Here is a 15,918-nt window from a genome sequence, read left to right as displayed (position 1 = left end):
TGAGGCCACTTTTCAGAAAATATGTTTTGGTATCGAATACAAAGTGGAAATTAGTGATCTATATTAAAGATTGCCTTTTTGTATTCTAATCAGTGTTGAAATACACACAAAAAATTTTATATATGTTTATTGTCAAATATATTACTAATAATGCATCGCACGCCAGCAGTCATAACTCATATATACCTCACCACCAGAAAAATTCCTCTTGCAGTTGTGTACTTAAAGTCACTATCTATGCAATGAACTAAAATAATTACGATATCATCAATCATAGTTTTTTATTTACAATATTACCAAAAACGACGGTTTTCAGCAAGGAATGTTTTTAAAGGAAATGCAACAATAACAAATCTTATTGCTCAATTTTATTGTCTCTAGTTGGTTGCCCAGCCTGATATACCAAGAACAAGTTGAAAGTGTCGTTAAAAAATCAACTCGAGGAAGAAAGTTAGGAATGTTCGCGCAAGCTGAAACGGCAGAAAAGTAAGTTTCGAGAAAAACAACAAAAAAGATTTGATATAGCTACATATGCCATACACCAATATCCAGGAGGGTTAAAATCCACCACATTTGTAGCTCAGGTCCTCCTTAGGTTTGTCTTTACTTTTTTTCGCTTGTGCGTCTGCTCGCATTCTTTCCTTGCGTTTCTTGCGGCATCGGTAGACTGACGGAAGGATCTCTTGATGCGCTGTTGGTCACCTGTCAAGAAAGCTTTCATTGTGTGGCGTCCAGACTCGATCCCAATGTATTTCAAGACATCCAGCGTTCTTCTGTTGCCATTGTTAAAATGGCACACGGCATCATACAAGCCAAACTTCAGCGTTGGCAGGCTGACATAGACATTTTAGGTACCCTTTGCCAGAGCATGCCGTTGAAACATTCATTGGCATTCTGTCTTGCCATGCAAACATTTCTTGAGGAGCTCGTCTTTGTACGCAACCTTTACTCTGTTCAGAACGTCATTTGAAACTCCTCCCTTATGCTTGTAGTTACATTGGCCAGCCGCTTTAGCTCGGATGAAAGCACACCAACTGCTTGCTCATATAGGACACAGCCCATGCCTTGGATTGTTGTCCGTGGAATTGCAGTGGAACAAACTAGCTAGCGTTGCTTGTTTCATTCCTGCAAGATTTCCGACGTTGGCTCTGATGGCAATGCCATAGTAATTTTGAAGGCGGTCAATGAGCCCATCAGTCAATTTTCTTTTGGCACCTAATCCACGCACTGTCTTCTTCAGCTTTCTTAGCCGGCAGTTCCTCTTGCGAGCACTTTTGTTATTAAATGAAAGCAAAAAAAGACAAATGCTTAAAAAAGTTATTATGATTGTAAACGGAAACATTGGGGTGCAAAAAAAGGTAAGACCGCCAAAGGAGCCAAATATTTTTCGATATGTGGAAATCGAAACTGTGTTAGTTTCGGTTTTGCAAAATGCACAGAGGGTTACATATTTGGCTGTATCTTTGGAACGGTTTTAGTTAGGAGCATAATTTTTTCGCAAATCATACAGAAATGAATGTGTAATGTGATAAAATAAAATTCAATAAATTGATTTTTTTTTTCAAGAAAATAAAGTTTTCAATGTGGCCTCATACCTTAAATCTTTCAGAAGGGGTTACACGGCTTTTTCCTTTATGCATATTTGTATGACTTAATACACACAAAACACATCTTCCTAACATGTTTAATGGAATTACTTGCTGTATGGCTCATCCAAGAGACACCAGTCTCTTGGTGGTGCAAGGGGACTCAGGCTGTGATATTGAGCTGTCTCCTACTATGAGGTCTTGGAAGTGCTCATATAAGGCTGTCACTTCAGTAAACAATTCTTCAAGGTCACATGAAGTTTCTTCAAGTACAGTTGTTATGAAGGTTTACACACACACACACACACACACACACACACACACACACACACACACACACACACACACACACACACACACACACACACACCGAATATTTCAGCGAACACTTCCAAAATTTTTAAAGGGTGCCTGTGGCACATACCACAATTCTAGTCCATGAGCTGATCTACTCGAGGCTGACATGCAAAAAAATTTAAATGCATAAGCGACTAATTAGCCAAAAAACACCAAGCTTTTAACTAATTACATTATGGCCCATATTGCAACTTACAAATTCTAGCCATGGAGTTCACAAGGTGGATCCACTTGGAACGAATTCTCCAGATGACACCAGTTTCAAAATATTAATTCCCGGACTTTGCGGAGAAATGCATTCGCATTCCAGTTATTTTTGTGCTTCAAGGCATAAAAGGAGGTTTTGTTAAGAAAGTAACTGGGATTGTCTTCTTTGGACTAATCTTAAAACAAACACACATTTATTTATCTATTTATTTATGTATTTACTTATGGATGGGGTCCGAAAAGCTGGTCGGGCCCCCTCCTACCCGCACCCCCCATCAGAAGAATGAAAACTTTCCATCAATGTCTCCTCGCCATTATTGCCTCAACAAAGGTTAAACATCACCTTCATCCTTGCCCCACAGTGTGCAATCACATGCACGGCTGTTCACATTTCGGCATGAGCAGTGTAATCCATAAACAGAGCATAAGGTTATATGCTTATAAGACAGGCGTACAAATAACATTTACTTTCATAGCATTCATTTAACCACTTCACGAAAGCTTTGCTCCACGCATATTCCAATGTGTGTGTTGGATCTGCATAATTCTTGTGTGGTGCAGCAGGCACAGCCATGCAGTCTATTGATTTAAGCAATTACTGTGCACTGAAAGTGACATTCATAGAAGTGACAAATAGAGAATACGGCAGCAGCACACAATGCAAGGTGTAGCTGACAGTCCGGTGGATGAGATAAACACTTGAGGCATGTACAATGTGTTTTCACTGAGGTTCGTTGTGCTTACATGGGTCTTAGATTTATTAGTCAATACTAAGCTTTCACTGGCATTAGTAGCACTTTCTGCATAAGCAAACTGCAGCTGAAAATGACAAGCAGAATTTAAAAAAAGATATGCTACATGGCAACATGAAGAGAATGTGATCATCAGATCACTTAAGAAGAAAAAAAAACACGCCAAGCTCTCCCCTACATTACTACAACACGACAGCTGTCTTCAATTGGGGACAACCTTTTCTACCAATTTTCAACAGTCGTGATCTGCGAGGTTACTATTCAACAAAACACACTGAGCTGCACTTTTGAGTGCTTCTCTTGTGACCACAGTCTTGAGCTGAAACCTTACTGTGTTGAGGTGTCATGCTTCCAGTATGCTCATTGGGTGCAGTGGAGGAGACCGCTCCCTCACCCGACTTTCACATCACAGAGACACCATGAAAGTTGTTTTGTCTGTTCTTTTATTTGTTACCAGTCACCGAAGAGCCGGATGTGAAGAGCGTGTGAGTCAGGCTTATCAAGCTTTGTTTGCTAGGAGAATGCTTTGCTGCTGTGTGTTTTTATTGCAGCAGCAGACTAGAAAAAGGAATTGCACTATTTTCAATTCCTTAAGGAAATACAGACATCATGCGATCGTTAGCTGTAGTTTCACAATGTTGAAACAAAGGACTTCGTTGCATTGAAACAAGCTGTTCTACATGAGGCAAGAACTGTATATTTGTTAATACCTGTAGGCATAATTTCTCAAAAGGTTTAAGTTTTGTCAGCAGACTTAAATTCATCATAATGCACAAGGCCCAGTAGCACCTAAACCATGTAAATTTTTTTGTGATGCGTGTGCTTACCTTTGTTCATAGTCTTCGTAATTTCCTTTTCTAACTCTTCCATATGAAACATTATTTTTGTTTACTGCCAACCCACACAGAGTGTTTCTTTACCTTCACTTTGTTATTTTTGTGCCACTGTGCAATCTTTTTTTCCCTTGCCGAGATTGTCTCTAACGACTGCTTGATTTCTGTGCAAAAATGAAGATGTTTACACTACATTGTTGGTTGCCCATGTTAAGCAGTGCAGAGAACTTACATGCGTGCTGTTAGTCCCTCACTGTAGACGATGAATTGTGTGCATAGTTAGTGCAAGCAAAATTTCGTATTAGCTCAATCATACTCACACATTTTTGGAGGCTGCATTTATGTCATCACAGTGTTAATTCCTTTCAGAACTTCATGGTGAGAAGTAATAATCTGAGCAGCTTCGTTTCTTAAGAGCAACAAGTTCTTGCAAATGACCTCAGGTGTTATGGTATTCAATAAAAACAATGAACAGACAGCGTCAATTCAGGGCTAGAAAATACGTCGGGTAGAAGAATATAGATACCTTGGTGCACGGATAAACGAAGGCTACAGTAAGTGGAAACACAGGAATAAACAATAGTAGCAGACTGACAGAGAAGTGTGATAGTAATGAAACACAGAGCGCTATGCTGATAAAATAGGTACGATGTACTCCGGGGTATGTGGAAAGGTGTAATGGTTCCAGGACTTACAGGTGGAAATGCAGTTGTTTGCTTGAAATCAAGTGTACAATCAGGACTCGACGGCAACCAAAGGTCAGTGGGACGCCTCGCACTGGGCGCTCACGGGAAGACTACAAATGAAGCTGTGCGGGGTGATACGGGCTGGACAAGCTTTGAAGTGAGAGAAGCTCAGAGCAAAATTGATTATGAAGAACAAATGAGAAATATGGAAGAAAGTAAATGGGCTGGGAGAGTGTACAGGAAAAAAAACATTGATTCCCGGTTCAGGAGAAAAACTAGATATGAGCAACATGGCTACAAAGAGTATCAAGTGGAAAGTCAGAGAGGCTGAGATAATGTCATGGGTGGTGGCAATGGAAAAGAAACTTGCCATGAGTAACTACATAAGAGAAAAAAAATGAAATCAGGGAAGAAACAATTTGTGACTGCTCAAAGGGAAGCTCATTACTTTTTGAAGCGAGATCAGGATGCCTTAGAACACGCACTTAAAAGCAAGATCTAAAGGAGAAGAAGCATGTGCTTGCTGCGGTAAAGCTAGGGAAACTATGGAGCATGTTTCATTAGAATATGAAGACATCTGCCCAGCAGTCAATTAAGGCATCTCTGGCTGCCTTGAAGCCCTTGGGTCCAGCGAGAGCAGGGGGAAAGTAAACATGTCTGCAGTATAGATTAGGAAGCGGTGATAGGAAGATTGGTGGAAGTAGGGAAACAACAAATAACGGAGACGTGCAAAAAGAAAGTTCACAATAGGGGTTCAGAAACTTTGGTTATGGGGAATTCATGGTGGTTTTGTTTCCCTTTTGACATAGGTAGGACATTAGGCAATATAATAACGAGAAGTTGGTGGCGCAATCCAGCGCCCCATTACAAAGGGTATGCTCAAAGCATCCATCTATCCATCCATCCATCAGCGACACTACATTATCAGGCTCTCTGCAATGCCTTAAAGGGAAGCTGAATAGTCTGTCGCATTCAATAAGACGCTCATATACGGATGCGGGAACCTTATAAACCATGTAGGTAAAATTTGGGGCTTTTTTTTTTCAATTAGGAGCGACGTAATCGTCGGTTAAAATTACGCTGTAGCTCCGCCCCCCGTCGAATGCCGCGCGCTGCTGCTGACGCTGACGATGCGAGCGGAGACCGGAAACCGCGGTGTTGTGACGTCAACTCTAGTGTTTTGTTCCTTCGCAGCCTGCGCGACCGTGCCTGAACGTGCTCGTTTCTGCGTGCGTGCCATCGTAATGTGCTTCACTCGACCCTGCATTCCTTTGTTGGTGCGTCTGTGTGTATGTAGAGTGGTAGTCAACGTGCGCAGCATCAACTGAAGTGGTCGGCCGATCATGCCGGCTTTCTGTGCAGCCTACGGTTGCACGAGCACCAGCTGCCGCGACGATGTTGTCTTCCATTGCTTCCCACAAGACAAGAAGCTTTTAACGAAGTGGGAGGCTGCTGTGAAGCGAAAGAATTTCAAGCCCTCAAGAACAACAGTGCTGTGCTCCAACCACTTCCGTGACGACGATTATCACGAGAATTTATCATGACTGGCAAACCCAACGCACGTTTTGTGCGTTGGGTTTGCCAGTCAAGTCGGCTCGTCTAAGGCCCGGCGCAGTGCCGTCAGTGTTCGCGTACACAAGGAGCTCGTCACCGCAACGGAAGGTGCATGTTTATCTCCCGCCCTTGACGCAGGTTTCGTCGCAAAGCGCCGCGAATTTTCTATTTACAAGTGTGTTATAAAACAGCCTGCATGCAGCTACCATAACGCAGTGCAAATGTAGAGTTTGCATGAGCTGGAAAGCCGGCGCACGCCAGGACGCTACGCTCCCCCCTTCTCTCGCGCACAGCGAGAAACCGACCGTCTCACGTAGCCGACGGAATTCGCCGCCTTTACGACTTCGGTTACGAGTAGTGTGCGGATGGCGCACAGATGAAGGTCACTACACATACTGCATGAACCGGGAAGCTTTTCACGCGTTTAAACCGTCTTTGTGGATTGCCGACAGCTTTGGACAGCGCACAAATGCCGACGATCGCATCCCCACTAACGTTCCACGAGGAGGCATGCAGGAACACAACACTACAGTTGTTTGACCAGAAACGAGCTCACTAGATCGGCGAAAGATCGGCGAGATCACTACATCGCTTTGCAAAAAACATGCTCACCAAAGAGCATTTTTAACACGAGGAGATCCCAAGACTTCGCTTTCGTTCGCGTCGAAAGCACTGCTCGCACCAGCATCGTTTGCTTCTTCGAGAGGCCGGCTCTTCGCAATCGGCTCGTACATGTAGGGAGTAACGCCGAACTCCTCAGAAAAACGCAGTCTCTCTAAATTTTCCATTACCTCTTAATTTTCCATTACAGCACCAAACTACCTGGCACCGCACTTCATGTGTAGTGGCAGCGGTCGTCGGTCACTAGAGTTGACGTCACGAGGCGCCCGACCAATCACAGGCGGAAACGAGACGCGCGAGCTGGGCGTGTCCGCTGCTGCACTTTTCGTCGAAATAAAATATATTTGCGCTTTCTTTCGCTCAATTTCGATACGATATTCGAATTCGGAGGGTTGAAAACCATTATGTACACATGTTCACTCATTTTTTCTGGAAAACCTTTCAGCTTCCCTTTAATAAAGCCTTCCGTGTCACTTTGTGCGGACATTCACAAAACACGAACTCGTGTTCCGACTCTTTACGCACTCACACAAAGCTTCGCCGTATATAGATTCCAACTCGTAAGTGCTGCATTTCTTTGTTCCGTTGTGTTTTTGAGTGTGTGCTGGTGCGCTTCAGGATCAGTCCACTACAAACACAAACCACTAGCCCTTCTATTTCCAATGCTGCTTCTACATTCATTCTGTCGTTGCAACGCCGATAGTGACCACGACTACGAAGCGCTGGCACGGAGCGCGCCAAACTCAGTGTGACGCACAGGCGGCGTGTTGACATTTTTCGAAGGTGCATCCGCCCCTGCTTTACATTCTAGCTGCCGTAGCGACATTCGCGGTCTGCAACCCTTTCGGAAGACGACGTCAATCGACTCGCAAGCCAGACTGCTCACGTACGCCCGGCCGCATGCGCGGGTCACTTCTGTCGGCCAGCTACAATGGTTGCGTTTCTAAATCTCCTCGCTAGCCGTCTGTGCACGCGCTAGAAGCGCCGGTAGTATATCGCGCGGGGGTCGGCGACCGCGGCACGCATTTCGGCCAATTTCCGCGTCCTCGCTCCTCCTTTCCCCGTCCCTATCCTCACTCATACCAAATTAGCCGCGCCCAACCAACCGTCTCGTTGCTCTCGAGTCGCCGAAGAAAACATTTCTGCGAGATGACCTCTGGCCCTAATTCATGTAGCCCCATAGAGTACAGCTGGGAAAAGGCAGTCTCCCCCGTCAACCTCCGTTGCAACGCGTTGTCTGCCAGCGGCCGTCTGCTCCACTTTTTTTCTTTTTTCTTCGCACGCGCATGTGACGATTGAGCGCGTTTCCGCGGCGAACACGCGACGAGTCCTTGACAAGACGGGAGCGCGCGTCGAACGACGAGCTGCGAGGAAAAAAGAAAGAAAGAAAGCGCACAGGACAAGGTACAACGGCAGAGCGCAGGTAGCCCGATGGGAACAAAAAAAAAAAAAAAAAGAAAAGAAAGCTATAGCGAAACCTGTGCGCGCTTCGACGACCTCGATCCGTGCCAGCAGTACAGTGTGCGTGTGGGTTAATACGTCGGTCGGCATGTCGCCTCCGCACGCGTGTTCGACGCAAGCAGCAACAGAAGCGGAGGCCGTCGCCGCATGCAGCTATCGTGCGATTCCAGCAGAAAAGCAGGCCGGATTTTCCGAATGCTGCGGACGAAGGAAAAACCGGCGCCGCACGTCAGGCACGGAGCCAGATATCGCTGAAACGATGCACTGTTGTGTTCAGGGTACGGCGCAAGCGTCAAATAGGGGGCGAAATCCGCGCAAAAGAGGCTACGAGCCTCTGACGTGCGCCTAGCCACCAGGCGCACGTAAGAAAGGGTTCACGAGCAGGTGTCAGCCAACTCTAGAGGGTGTTGTGCCAGCGCACTGACACCCGACGACGATACGGCAACTGCGATCATTGATGGAGAAACGAGTCTTTCGCTTCGCTGTTGAGAAGGCGTGGTTCGGTAGTCTGCGAGATCTAATGCGTAGATATCAGATTTCTACTGAACGTGCAAAGCTAAAATATTCATCGTCGGAGTACGCACAAGACTTCGGTCGGCTCAGCTGACGCGAGATCTGCCTTCGGCAACACTGCACGGATTTCGGCCGTCGCGACGCCGGAAGAGCGAAAGGTAGAGCGATACGAACAGGTGGCGCGTGCCTGAGTTTCCGAAAACTGAGCGGTGAATCGGCGATGGCAGAGTGCTTTATGAGCAGCGGGTGTTGCGTGCAGTAGGCAATCGCCCCGAAGCTCCGGGAAATGAACGGCTGCAGGCGGATTTTCGCTGACGCCAAAGCGCAGACAACAGCGGCAGTAGAGTGTTTGCGCACAAAAGTGAAAGAGAGAAAAGGGGGGAAGCGGTTGGCGACGAAGGACATGCTATAAAAGCAAATTTGATATGCAGTTCGGAGAGTCGAGCAGACATACGCAGTTTGCTGTCGTGCGCATCATAAAGTGTGGAATCGCGCCATGGTCGTGGACCGGTAATGCGAACGAATCCAACATGCTCATCAATGCGCTCATCGCGTATATATATACGCGAAGTACTACAATGGCGTTCTAGTTAACAGTTCTGCTTCTCGTTCCCTTGCCCATTGCCAAAATGCTGAACATCACATCTGTCTTTCGCATATTAATCTTCAACTGTACTCTTACACTTTGTCGGTTAAGATCCTCCATCATTTGTTGCAAGTCAGTAGCACTGCTGAACAGGACAACCCAAACAGTTGGTTAACGAGATATTCGCCGTTGACCCTCACTCCTAAAGCTTCGTATTATAGTAGCGTGAGTACGTCTAAAATTATGGCGTTTAACGTGACAAAACTACTTTATGATTATGAGTGTGTGTGTGTGTGGGGGGGGGGGGGGGGCTCCGGATATTTGGACCGCGTGGGGTTCTTTAACGTGCACCTAAACATAAGTACACGGGTGTTTTCGCATTTCGGTCCCACCTAAATGCGGCCACAGTGACCGGGATTCGATCCCGCGACCTCGTGCTTGGCAGCCCAACACCGTTGCCAAGCTTGCGTACGTCTAAGCACGCAGTGAATAGCATTGGAGAGATTGTCTCTCATTGCCTGACCCCTTTCTTGATAGGTATTTTCCACTATTCTTGCGGAGAATTGTGGTAGGTGTGGAATTTTTATAGATATTTGCCAAGGTATTCAAATAGGTTTCCTATACCGCACGACAACGCAGGGCCTCCATGCAGGACTGCTGGTATACCTACTGAATCTACAGCTGGCGCAAGACAGGGATAATTGCAGATCGTTGGGAGAGGCCTCTGTCCTGCAGAGGACATAAATATAGGCGATACCTGCAGCAGTTAAGGTCCACTTTAAGTAGAACGTCGATGAATATTTTAGCAGATTTTAGGGGCTGCTACCTTGAAAATGGTGCAAGTCAGGATTTTCTGCTCAGCTGAGGTGCCTTCACCACTGTACGGCTTCAATTTGCAACGTGCTTTGCCTGTTCCACCTGAATAGGCAAGATTGCGCTATGCGCTCTCTGCGATTAAAAAAAATATAATAAGCTTTATATATACAACATACTAAAAACAAATTTATTCCGGGCGTTTTCGGAGGAGTACCACTAGAATTAGAGCCCTGAAGATATGTTTGTGTCACTACTTATATCTGCCACTTCTTGGTTACAGGTACAAGGTAAATAAACAAGCGCAAGACATGTAAGCCCACCGTGCATTATTTGTCTCTCATCCGGTGATGGGTGAGAATCAACGGGCTAGGCAATTATTATCGGTGATTACTGTGGTTAATATAACATATTTTCCTTGTGAGATGTTCGATCGTATGCCACGGCATCAGTCAACGTCGCTTTAAGTTTGTACGACGAAGACGCGCATTCCCTGTCACACCGGCACTCTCGATCGTGCTCGTGTCAAAGGGGACTGAGCGCTGCTACACGGTCACTTTCAAGCGCGCTTGACCGATGTCATTGACTTTAACGAGGACCGAACTGCCTGCGTGACTGCAGAAATATTGCAAGCAACCATAGGCTCCCGTTCAAACTAGGATTCAACGCCTGTTCTGTCAACTGAGTCTGTTTAGCCCGCGGAAATAGATAAATTAAAGAAATAAAGACACACGAGACAACTGTCTACGACCTAAAAACCAAGAACTGCAAGATGGCTGATATGCAGCAACAGATAGCGAGAATGAAACACGAACACACACTAAGTATACCACACAAACATATACCAGCCTGTGAGCAGTGAATGTACTTCATTTGCCATGCCACTGCGCAAAATATTCGTTCGTCAAAGCAGCCGACGCACATGCAGTTGTCGGCGGTCCCAGATGATGAAGCTTGAACTTTGAAGCCACCAGTTCACGTACCAGTAAGAAATAATAAAATCCAAGGAACACGCATACAGCTCAACCAATTAGGGCACGATACGTATTACGTAACAATTACCTAACCTAATGAGCACACCAGTGAAATAAAATAATAGTACAGCTAATGTGCAGTTCTGATTGCCTTCAGTGAAAGGCAACGAATTCACCGTCACCAAAGGTCCCTCTTGTATCGCGTACCGGTGTGAGCGTCAAGACGCACGGAAGAGAGTGGGTCTGGAGCTGTCAACAAGCTCTCCGACTCGCACAATGGAGCAACAACATCGCCGCACTTCTATTGATAGCGTTAATCATGACGCGAATCTCGCCACCATGACTCCGAGGTCGCACCTCTACGGACGGACCAGATTGCATCGAAATGGATCGACGGATAGCGCGGTCAAACGAGCGCTTTCCTCCGGGCGCTGGAGCGACGTGGCTAACGTCGGGATTGCCGCTGGCGATGGCCGATTGTGTGCCTTTTTTTTTTTTTTTTTCAACGAGGTGACCACGTCTGCGGCCACCAAAAACCGGAGCACCCACGTTTTCACGTAACGTAGACGCCGTGCCGGAAAGTCAGTCAGGTAAACGGCGTGAGCGCTGTCTAGCCGGCAAGCGCACTGAAGCGCAGACGGGCGTGTTTCATCTAGTTTCGCCGGATTTAGCAGTACTGAGAGAATGGCCGAACTGAAGCGACGATTAATGCTGTGCGACTTACAGTCGTAAAGTCTGAAGTGGTGGCGACAAAATAAACATTATTAGGCCTAAAGAAGCGTCGGGCACCAACGCGTGCTGTTCCATGCCGGCACGAATCCTGCCAAGTGAGCAATACAGTAATGATGGTGTGCTTTTTCCAAGCGAGACGCTTTTCACATACAGCACCGGCGTCGCACGCTTACCTTTTTTTTCTTTCAGAGCGCTGATCGGTTGGACGAGGTGCAGGCTATCGGATGGAGACGGAGACCGGGAGCTAAAATTTATCTCGCGATTGTCAGCGCGACGCCACACGCACAACGTACCACATATGTTTACTACACCCGCTACGGCAAAGCGAGAGACAGAGCAATGCCTCCTTTACTGGAGGCCTGCCGCGTCGCTAGTTTTCCCATTGGAGCGGAGGTTCTTGTAGTTCATGGTAGTCGCGGAGAGACGGCGCTCGCTGCCGACCCTAATTCATGTTGCGGAGGAAGTGACGACTACTAGGCTGGCGCGCGCTCGACCAATGGCTTGATGAGAGACCGCGAGTCCTGCCTCCGGGATCGCAAGAGACACCGCTAAAATCTCGGAGGCAGAACGTGATTGGAGTTTGGAGCAGCCGCCCCAACTAGCGCTCGCAGCCGACCCGGATGGAGAAGAGAAGAGAGGACGGAACCAATTTCTCAGCTCACGCGGCAGGCATCTAGTAAAGGGTCAGGGCCTCTTTTACTTTACTCCAATGCCTCGGCATCTATATCCACATGACGGAAGAAAGAACGCATTGAGGTGGTCACTGCCGTTCAGCTTTTCGCCGCTAGAGGCTACCATTGTGGCCAGGTATTTACGCGTTGGTTCTACGGTTAGCGAAACAATAAAAACAACCTATATTTTGTTAACAACTGTTTCTTCCGCTAACCTTTTGCTATCACAACCCTTTGTAAAATGAATCTAGATAGGTAATATGGAAAATGTGAACTTGTGTCTAACAAAAGTGATCGTCTAAATTGACGATCCAATGACCATCGGCTTCGAACAAAAACAGCTCTCGAAGGATATGCTTTTGCGACCTGCAAATGCCGAAATTGATTGTAGAGCTAAAAACCCCTAATAGCTGCAATGTTTCAGACATTATTTATAGCAGACATCTTATAATCCAATAATAGGGGGCGATCAAATCCAAGGTCAAACGATGTATTTTTCAGTGTAACTGACGCATGTAACTGACGCATATCTGGAAGGCTTTGCTTTTTTTGGCTGCATGAATGAAAAGTCAGTGCAGTAGCCGAAAACAGGCAATGGTTTTGAAATCGCATATTCGGGCGAGGGCTGGCATCTTTGTATGCTGATACGAAGCTTTGTAGCTGACTCTTCGTTACACAGGCTTTTAAGGTGGTAGAGCATGCAAAAAAAAAAAAAATTAAATGTGAAACATTTCTTGGCGAACGTTTGCCCCTTCGACAGCATCTATCTATCTATCTATCTATCTATCTATCTATCTATCTATCTATCTATCTATCTATCTATCTATCTATCTATCTATCTATCTATCTATCTATCAGCGGGAGACCAAGTAGGTTATACTAATACTGGCAGTATGAGTACTTGCGAGGAAGTACTATCTCGCAAGGAACAGTCTTAAAACGGTTGCACCCTTTGGGGTGTAAATTTGTCCCACAATAATAATCGTCATCTGCCTTGCTTGCGTTTCCTTTCCTGAGAACTCGGCACTCGCTACTTTCCTGTCGAGAATGCTGCGTGAAACTGATAACGCGGCGCCGTTCGTGACTGGGAAGTACCGGGCTCGCTGCGTTAGAGAAAGGAAACGCGGGCAAGACGGATGACGATTATTGCTGTGGGACAAGATAAACCCCAAAGGGTGTACATTTTTCTAAGAGTGAAGTAGTACACTCTAAGAACAGTTTACACCCTCTGGCGTGCCTCTTCTGCCACACAACAATAATCGTCATCTGCGTTGATGCGTTTCCTTTCTTTATCGCTGCGAGCCCGGAACTTTCCAGTAACGAACGGCACGCGCGTTATCAGCATAGAACAGTTTACACCCTTTGGAGTGCCCCTTCTGATAACACGCGTGCCGTTCGCATGACACGCATGTCATGAATGTCATGACATGCGTGTCATGCAGGCCATGAAACAGCCGCCCACGTCTTGGTGCTTTCGTGGTCGTTTCGTTAACTTGGTAAGGGCACCACAGTGCTTCGCATAACATCGATTCCCACAGTGTGTGGGACGTGCCGGCTTTATTTTTCTTTAAATCAGGAGCCAGGACTCAAATAATATTTTTTTCCTGAATAAGCATGTCGCATTTAGCTTATTGAATTATTTAAAATGCAGAAATTAATAAAATTTGCGGTTTTACGTGCTAAAACCACTTTCTGATTATCAGGCACGCCGTAGTGGAGGACTCCGGAAATTTCGACCACCTGAGGATATTTAACGTGCACCTAAATTTAAGTGCAAGGGTGTTTTCGCATTTCGCCTCCATCGAAATGCGGCCGCCATGGCCGGGATTCGATCCCGCGACCTCGTGCTCACTAGCCCAACGCCACTGAGCAACCACGGCGGGTAAATTGCAGAAAATGGTTCACTTTATTGTTGTTTGGCAGGTAATATTTTCAGAAAATGTGGTAAAAGTGCTAGAAGCGCTAGCAGTGATAAGTAACAAATGAATTGCTGAATTGATTAAAGCTTCCGCATTTATGCAGCTAAATGTGAGAACTCTGCGATGAACTAGAATATAAATGGAGTCTGATAAATGTTAAAGTAATCTTCGGAAAACTAAGTGAAGTGACGAAAATTGCCATTCCTTACCCTATTTATTTGCAAAAGGAGCTGTACATGCAAAAATATTTCATCAATTTCTTTTGCTTTATACAGTTCGTTGCACATATCTCTATGTGAAGAATGGGTGCGCAAAATTTCATATCAATATGTTCATTCAAAAAAGTTATCAAAGTTTCCTTAACATGAGGTGAAGCAAAATCTTGTTTTAAGAAAAACGTAACCAAATCTTCAAGCCATGTGAAAGATGTCAAAACTCCGGTGACTTGCGCGCGACGGAAGACGGCGTGCTTCCTATCCGCTTTCCTCCCTTGCGCGCGCGAGGTTGAGCCGCAATCGTCGGCGCACCCTTGCACGCTTAATTTCGCTCGCACATGCAGCATACGGAGCGTGGTGACAATGTCATCGCCCTTGTACTTTATGCGGAACATCACGGCAACGGCAGAAATGCGCCTGGAGTGTCTATTTAATAGAGACATTTAGCGTGTCCGCCATTCCGGCAAACCGGAGTGGTTTGGGCGGATTACCGGATGGATGGAGGCGTAAACGTGAGCGGCCGGAGTGGTGCAGCCGCCTGATGTTGTAGAGCTCAATGAGAGAAACACAGAGCTAAAATTGCAGTAACCTACTCTATTCTGCTTCGCTGGTGGTGCAAATTGTCGGCAGCAGCGTAATTGTGTTCACAATTACGCCGCTGTCGAAAACTTGCACCCCAGCTAAGAAGAATATAGTAATTGGACCTATGTTTAGGTGGTTGAGCTTTGCACCACCAGCTGGCGCCACCAATCTGGCCGCTCACGTTTACACCCCCGACCATCCGGTATGATCCGCCCAAACCGCCCCGGTTTGCCGGAATAGCGGACGCGCGAAAAGTCTCTAATAGCTATTGCAAGAAAAAGCGTGTCCGATATACAGACAGCGGAAGTTCAGTCTCAGAGGCTATGCAAACCCTAATGCGTACGCTCAACTTTGTCGCAGAGCTGTGAAGTTCGCTGGACGGTATGCGGGCACCACCTATTCACGCCGTTGCGATCGTGTTTTAGGGAAAACCACATTCATGCTAACCGGACCTTCCTTCCATATCCTGGTACTCTCATGGTGTCACACTGCACGCTTGCAGACGTCAGGCGATAGCACACATTTTGTTTGCAGTGTCCCTTTACAACCAGCCGCCACCGACAACAACTGCTCGTGCAGTCATTCTACTAACCCGTTAAAACTAACATGCCGAGGATGACGAGGCCGCCTTTGATGAAGATAGGCCCTCCTATCGAAACGTTGGCCAGCCTTTCTGAGGCACCCTATCCTTGTTTATAATCTTTATACCACAGTGGTCTCTCAAAAGGGAAACTCGCCGTCACAATGACGTCCTATTGGCTGCGATTTTACATTCCATGAACTGTTTCACCCAGAGAACCCAGGGAACCCTGAGAACAGGCGGCTTTAGAAGAGAATATTCAACAGTGGCTCATGT

General features: G+C 46.3%; 1 protein-coding gene across 1 annotated transcript in view; it reads right to left on the bottom strand.

Moving 5' to 3' along the window:
• Positions 1-12,075, bottom strand: part of LOC142587428 (uncharacterized) — a 43,911-nt gene extending 31,836 nt beyond the window's left edge. The window contains exon 1 of the mRNA XM_075698440.1: positions 11,849-12,075. The gene's annotated coding sequence lies outside the window, so the exon portion shown is untranslated. The remainder of the gene's footprint in view (positions 1-11,848) is intronic.
• Positions 12,076-15,918: the final 3,843 nt, after the last annotated feature.

The sequence above is a fragment of the Dermacentor variabilis genome, chromosome 7 (genome assembly GCF_050947875.1).
Source record: "Dermacentor variabilis isolate Ectoservices chromosome 7, ASM5094787v1, whole genome shotgun sequence".
Taxonomy (NCBI): domain Eukaryota; kingdom Metazoa; phylum Arthropoda; class Arachnida; order Ixodida; family Ixodidae; genus Dermacentor; species Dermacentor variabilis.
Note: the sequence above shows the minus strand (reverse complement) of the source record. Positions and strands in the feature narration are given on the sequence as shown.